The sequence below is a fragment of the Cricetulus griseus genome, chromosome 3 (genome assembly GCF_003668045.3).
Source record: "Cricetulus griseus strain 17A/GY chromosome 3, alternate assembly CriGri-PICRH-1.0, whole genome shotgun sequence".
NCBI lineage: Eukaryota > Metazoa > Chordata > Mammalia > Rodentia > Cricetidae > Cricetulus > Cricetulus griseus.
In genome coordinates this window covers 146,930,921-146,938,521 of record NC_048596.1, presented here as the reverse complement: position 1 = coordinate 146,938,521, position 7,601 = coordinate 146,930,921, and the positions used below count along the sequence as shown (strand labels likewise).

The 7,601-nt window shown below is 41.3% G+C and overlaps 1 long non-coding RNA gene across 1 annotated transcript in view; it reads right to left on the bottom strand.

Annotated features, from left to right (window-relative positions):
* Positions 1 to 759: 759 nt before the first annotated feature.
* Positions 760 to 7,601, bottom strand: part of LOC113835114 — a 31,788-nt gene continuing 24,946 nt past the window's right edge. Inside the window, exon 2 of the long non-coding RNA XR_003484370.2 lies at positions 760 to 1,353. This is a non-coding gene — a long non-coding RNA (uncharacterized LOC113835114). The remainder of the gene's footprint in view (positions 1,354 to 7,601) is intronic.

The window sequence follows — 7,601 nt, the reverse complement described above, 5'->3', positions numbered from 1 at the left end:
AGACCTCTCCCTGAGTGGCGAACGAAGAACAGTTGGATGCAAATGATAAATGTGAACCAAGCTCAGCCACTCTTCAGCTATGTATCCTGGGAGGTTACTCAGCCTCAGTCTTGCTTTTCCTTTCAGCAACACTGGTCCATTGTGGTGAGTGAATTTGATGAGTATTTTACAGACTTCAGCATACATACTGACAGAATAAATCAGCTACCTTGTGATATTGGATTTGGAAGTTACCTGAGAAGTCACAATTTCTTATGTTAAGCCGAGCATGTCTGGATTTGTTCAAGTCTTTATTCTTCTCATCTTTCTTAACAAGCCATGAGTGTTGTCTCTTTGTGTGTGTGTGTGTGTGTGTGTGTGTGTGTGTGTGTGTGTGTGTGTGTGTGTGTGTGTGTTCCCTGAAAATGCCAGCTCCTGCTGTAACTCTGTCTTTGGAACTGTAGAAACCTCTGGAGTCTTTCTCCCTAAGGCTCATTGCTTTTCCTCCTCCCTAGCTTTTCCTAAGCAGAGTTTGCATGCACTCTGAGCCTCTCTAGCATCCACTACATCATAACTGTTCACCCCTCGAGTGTCTTTTCCTATTTACATGTAAATTAATTAAAATGAAATTAAATGTAAAATTCATTCTTCTGTCACAGTAAATAAATTTCTGGTGTCCGCCAGCTATTTGTACTGAAGAGTATTGAGTAGTGCTGTCATTGTAGGAGATTCTGTGGTGAAGCACTGGTCTAGACTGCAGGCCTTAAAACACAGAAGGCATGGTCTTAAGAGATGTTTATTCTTTCACAAGTCTCTGACTCTCTGTCTCTCTCTCTCTCTCCTACACACACACACACACACACACACACACACACACACACACACAATCTAATTTGGTCATATTGCCCCATTGTCCCCACTAATGTCTTCCCATTGAAGCCCTTCTTCCAACAAGCCTCCTTCCCACTTTCAAGTCGTGATGTGTGTGAGTCCTGCTGTATTTCATTAGGGTGTATTTCATTGCACCCTACTTGCTTGACTGAGGGCCACCTACCAGTGGCTACACCATTGAGGAATATGATTCCCCTCCCTCCAGGAACCATTCATTAACCCAGAACTCTGTATCATCTATGTATATATTTGTCCACATCTCCACTTTGGATTCTTGGGTTGGGCTCCTAACCATGGAATTGCACAAATCTGGGAATCCAGTCTTGCTAGTTCATTTGCAGACACTTTGCTGGAGCTGTGTGGGAAGAAGCACCCACACTCTGCAGATGAGGACAGTTCTCTGTGGCTTCCTCCCAGCCCTCTTCCCAGGGATGCACAGGAATCAGTGGCACCTCTGGCTGATGAAAAAGGTATTCTTTGTTTCTATAAAGAACAAACAAAATTTCTCTTTAGTATAAAGGATTTTTTAAACAAAAGAATATTTCTTGGCAAATATAAATATTCGTAATTGTCAGTACAATATCCACATTTTACAGCTATTAGGACGAAACAAATGAGCCCATCTGTTTACACAGGATTTAATTACACAGTTTTGAGAAATGATGCTAATGTCGTCAGAACAAGCAGGGTTTGTGAGCACTTCCTCTGCAGGGAAAATGCCTGGCTCCCTCTGCCTTCTGGAAATTGTTTGCATGATGACGTGCTTTTCCAGGTCATTAACCTGGGCACAGCTGGGGGGGGGGGCAAAATGAAGAGCTCCATGCAAACCATCCCAGGGTCGGGGTGATTGGTGGAGCCAACAAAGAAAAGACCCTTTGTCACTGACCCCTGAGGGAGCATTTGGGGAACGTTAGCGTCTGTGATGGGCATGGTTCAATGCTCCCGTTGTTCCTTGAAGGCCTGCTTTCACTGATACTGAGAGAAAAAGGTGGACTGTGCCCCATGTGAGCTGTTCAACCTGATGCCAGCAAAGACATTTAGGACGTTGTTTGTGAGACCATGCTTTCAAGGGGTACATCTACAGTGTGTTACTAGAGTGCTTTGTTGGCTTCCCTAGAGTTCCACTGTGCTCTGTGGTACCATTGTGTCCCTTCTTTCCCCCGCCCTCTTTCTTCCTCTCTCCCTCTTTCTTTTCTTTCTTTCTTTCCTTTCTCTTTCTTTCTTTTGATAAGATCTTACTATGTAGCCCTGGCTGGTCCTGAACTCACAGAGAGCCACCTGTCTCTGCCTCCCTAATGCTGGGATTAAAGGTGTGTTGTTCAATTTACATTGGTATAGATTCTTGTATATTGATACATATGTAAAATTATTTTTGTATTCCTGTCTAAGATAATTTGTATATTGATACAAATTCAAAATTATATTTGTCATATTGTATATATTTCTATTTCTGTTTACAATGTTTGTGTACATAAATGTAAAATTATTTTTGTCATACTGTATGTAAGTTTCTACTGCTTAAGATACTTTGTATACTGATACAAATTAAGGAAATTTTTGTCATATTACACTATACATTTCTACCTCTGATTAAGATTGTTTTATATATTGTTACAATTTCAAGGTCATTACCCTCATGCTGCACATATGTTTGAAGATTATTTAGTCTTTAAGCTATATAGATTATTAAAAATTACAGGTTAATAGTCACTCATGTTTGTCATACATATAGCTATGTTGGTTCTCTAGATGCACAGAGATATAGTCTGGATAGGTAATCTTCAAATACTTCAAAGGCCTAGAAATGTTTTCATAACTTAGAATCCTGTTGATATGAGATGCAACTGCTCCTGGCAGCACTGATCTACTCCCATGAGAATGATGGGCACTGGAGACATTCCATTTGGAGTTTGTTTTTTCTTGGTAAAACTGGCCTATTGGGCAAAGAACTGCACTTGCCTTGACTGCAGACTATAAGCACGCTGTCCAAACTGGACAAGCAGGATACAAGGAAAAGTGACCGCTGAACCTTGCTAAGACAAGGTAGGGCAGTCTTTTAAATGTTCCTGCTTCTGATAATGGTCTGTCAGATATTCTAGGCCAATAGCCAAAGTTGGTTGCCCCAACATTGCAGAAAGACTTTGAGTGACTGTCCAGGTAGCCAGCTGTTTCTGTCATTTCTTCCATCTTTTGGAAGCCTCTTGCTTGCACTTCCTGCTTATGCAGGTAATATTATTATAATTTGACAGGGTTGAAGTCTAGATTAGATAGTCACAGTTACTGTCTTCTCCTATCTTAACTAAGAGTATATCAGATTCTAGATTCAGATTCTCCAGGATAGGACAGATATTGGAGTAATCTCTATAATTTACCATTTACCTATGTTCTGGACATTTAGTATGTGTTTCTTACTTGATGTTGTTCTTGTTGGTTATAGTTCCATTTTGTTTATGTTATTATCCTTTATTTCTACTGGACAATATTTGATAATCATTCTTATTTATATAGTTTTGCATTAGGCTTAGTGCCTTCTTATTTAGACTAAAAGGCTCCACCCATGACTTTGTGCTGTCTGTACTGAGAGAGATGGTGCTTCTAGCCTGTCAATGTGACCTCTTAAAAAGGAAGAAGGGAGGGGGTCACTTGCTTTCTTGGGTCAGGTGGCATGAAGAAGCATGTGATCAGTCCCCAGCTTTCCAAGGGCTCTACAACTGGATTTAGCATATCCTATATTTGTGAGTATATTTTTCCATTTTTCATATCTTAATAAATCCTTGATACCCCTTGAACAGATGCATGTAGATTTCTCACTATTGGCAACACCCTCTCTGATTGCACCATGGGCCTATCTGCCTTAGACATTGGCTTTCCTGTTCTCAGGCTTGTATTGGAGCAGCCTCTGGCTTTCCTGGGCTCCAACTTGTAGACAGCAGCTGGTAGAACTTCTAAGCCTCTGTAAGCACAAGTCAAGCTGGTAGTACACTCTACTGGTTCTATTTCTCTAAAGAACACTAACACCCCTCTCCCAAAAGAATCTACTCTGTCTTTAATATTCCCAAATAAGATCTTGACCCTGAGGTAAAATTTAAAGCTTATTTAGATTTTGAAGCCCAAATTCTCACAATGATAGTAAGAAACCAGATAGTCTTCATTCCTCTCACCCTATATCTTCATGCTAGGGACTACATTTAAGTTAGCGTCTGGAGTATTCCTGATTAATAAGACTTTAGAACTTGAGTACTATGCCAGGTGGCGACCAAAAAGAAGTTCTCAGAAAGATCTGGTGTGAACATTACCCAATTTGCATTCTTCAGGCAAAGGCTGGCAGAAGAGTGACACTGTTTCAACTCAGTTCTCTGTCAGAGTTAGTCTGCCTTACATCATGAACATAACATTTTGGTGTACTTATTTCTCAGCTATTGGGTTTTCATCTGAAAAATGAGAGTTCATCTAATTACAAATTAGAGTTCATCTCCTAACAAATAGAACACACTTTGGTGTCATCAGTTAGAGTTAGCAAGTAGGACTTTTACATATAGGATATTCCAGAAGGCAGGCACAGCTTTATGTGCAAAGATGCATCATCTACAGTAAGTTAACTTAGAAATTAAATGGGGAAATAAAGTAATTTAAACTTGGGGAGCTCCAAAATGGAGAGCAATAACATTATTTTCAAAGATGCAGGGAACCACTTAAGGTCCTGCATTAAAAGATGAAGATGACAGAATGTTCTCAGCTGTGAAGAACTCAGAGAAAGATCTGCCTGCTTCTGGTACCCAAATGCTGGGATCAAAGGAGTATTCCACCATGCCCTGCACAAGTGACAGGTTTCTTGTGTCAGCCTAGCCACATTTCAAGAAACTGTATGAAATTGGATGAGAGCTAGTGTGATGGTAGGTCATGCTTGAAATCAAAACACTCAGGGGATTGAGAGGGAAGGGTGGTGATTTTGAGGCCAAAATAAGATACACAGGGAAATTCTGTCCCCAAACAATAAAAAGCATTGTATGGCTTTTGCCTCTCTTTTCCATCAAGATACCGGTATATCCCAGATAGAAGGTGCCTTTTATTCCACATCCCCAAGCAGAGAGCACACAGTGTGGAGCCACAGGCAACTGCTCCCTAAGCAAGCAGTTTGTCTTTGCTGTTCTTATTGGCTGTGAATGGGGTACTTACCGAAACAGGATATACGAAAGGCTAGATGATGGCCAGAAACTCAGACATGAAGTGCACAAGGAAACCAGGGTAGATTGTATAAATAAAACAGTGAACAAAATGGATAAAATAAAAACAGCCAACAAATCCCCAAGGTATTCTTCTAGCTCGAAAAAGAAACTACAAACTGGAATGGTGACAACATCCAGATGGGTAAAGGATGTGTGAGATGTATCCACAAACAAGTGCCAAGAAGACTAGCCGCTGGCTGATGCTGTCTGAAAAGACTTCCGTGGTGGTGCATACATGTGATCTTCAGTGTCAGCCTGGGCTACAGAGTGAGACCCTGTCTCTACTTGCCTTTCACCGCCCCCCAAATATGAAACAAAAATACTCTGTGGAAGGAAGGTGCATGTGCTGGCTGGACTCTACCCTGTCTCCATGTGGCTCCCTCAAAATCAAGTTCCCAAAACATGGGCAGTTAAGGGGAAAGAACCCTGAGGGAGCCAGAGACAGCATTGTACCTGGCCCAGGTGACTATAGATGCCATTCGCATGCAGGTCATACATGCTCTGTTGCTCCCCAAAGAGGTTAAAACTGAGCATTGTAGAGAGGGGGACTAGAAAGATAACTAAGAGGTAAAGAGCAATAGCTGCCCTTGCAGAGGACCTGGGCTCAGTTCCAATCACCAACACGGCCCTTTACAACTATCTATAACTACAGCCCCAGGAGATCCATCATCCCTCTTCTGGCCTCTGTGAGCAATATGTATGTATGTATGTATGTATGTATGTATGTATGTATGTATGCAGGCAAAATCCTAATGCACATAAAATAATCTTACTGGGCTTTGGACTGGATCTACCTTGACTTTAGAACTCCCCACGAGCTTCCTGGCTGGAAGCAAGTCATTAAAATCTCTCTAAGCATTCGTCTACTTTTTTGGAAGTGAAATAATTACAACACTGTCTTAGGCCATAATTTTGTTGCCAATAGTACAAGACCACAGACCAGGAAAGGCCTCAAGAAACATGGTTTAATTTGGATCATGGTTTGTGATGTCCAAGGTTTAAGGGCTGCATCTGGCCCTTGGCGTCTTCGTGGGACAAACAACACATGACAAGAGACAGGAAGCATCCATGTGGCTGAGTCCTCTGTTCTGTCTCCCTTTTCTTTCAAAGACTCTTCTTGTAGGGGATCCTTATAGGAGATCCTTGTGATCTTATTGGCTTCATATCACCTCTCACAGACCCAAACTCTTAAGACTATAATTGTATGGTCCCCACTCCTGTTAACAGTTCACAACAATGACTTGACTCCATCATGTACTTGTGGGGGACAAGCCATGTATAAACTAAAGTACAAGTCTCTATCATAGGGCAACTGAGAGAGAAGGAAGTATAGTGTCTGGCACAGCCCTTGGTGTACATGAGCTGTTTTTGTCCTGAAGTTTACTTCTGTAATTGCTACTATTCTATCTATTGGTCATAAGGCAATCTCTGTATCAAACACTCAAACAAAAGTACTGTAAAATCAGCACAAATGTTGCAAGCACTTTAAAAAAAACTGTGTGTGCGTGTGCACATGTGCTTGTATGTGTGTGTATGTGCTTGTGTGTGTGTGCATATGTGCATATACATAAAGAGATCAGGAACAATCATGTCATTTCTCAGGCACTGTCTATTTCCTGTTTGTTTGATTCAGGGTTTCTCACTGGAGCTCATCAAGTACTAAGCTGGTTGACCTTCAAGCCCCTGTCTCTGCCTCTTGGAGATCATTAACTCATGCTACCACACCTGAAGTTTTGTTTTGTTTCTCAGATATTTTCTTAGCATGTAGCTGTCCAGGCTTATACTGGCTGGAACATACTATGTAGATCAGGCTGGCCTTAAACTGGAAGATTCATCTGCTGTTAAGTGTTGGAATTGAAGGCTTGCAGCCCCATACCTAGCACATCAGTTCCAGGGATGGGACCTAGGTCTTCAGGTTTGCAAGATAAGTGTTTTAGTGACTGAGCTATCTCCTCAGCCCACTTTAAAAGTTTATCTTAAAGGAAAATCATTAAATTAATGGAAAGCCAGCCCTGTAATATCCAAGATCAAATTTCTATGACCTTCAAATTCTGTCTGAAAGGTAACAAGTGGGATTGTTAAGTTCAACTCTCATCCTTTAAAACTCACTGAAATGAATGCTTCTTATTCTTTCTCATATCTTTGTCTCTCCTTTCTGTGTGATAAGGGAAAAAAATTAGGGAAGAAAAAGTTACCGGATTTGTAAACCAGTTTTCCAATTACTAGGCGTCTACAGAGAGAGACGCCATAATTGCTCAAGGTGAAGGCAAAGAAAGAGATAAGAAAGTAAATTATCCAGAGGATCGATGGCAGAAGACTAAAAATGCAGGCGCGTTCTCCCCATCCCACCTGACAGACATGACGGAATGAAGCTGCACAACTCTCCAGAAAATACTTAGTACAATGGTCCTTGGGCAGTCTTTTCTTCCCAGCACCATACCCACAAATGCCACAAAGATAACTATGTCACCAGTGTCCAAACAAGTGAGGGATGAGGGCCAGGTG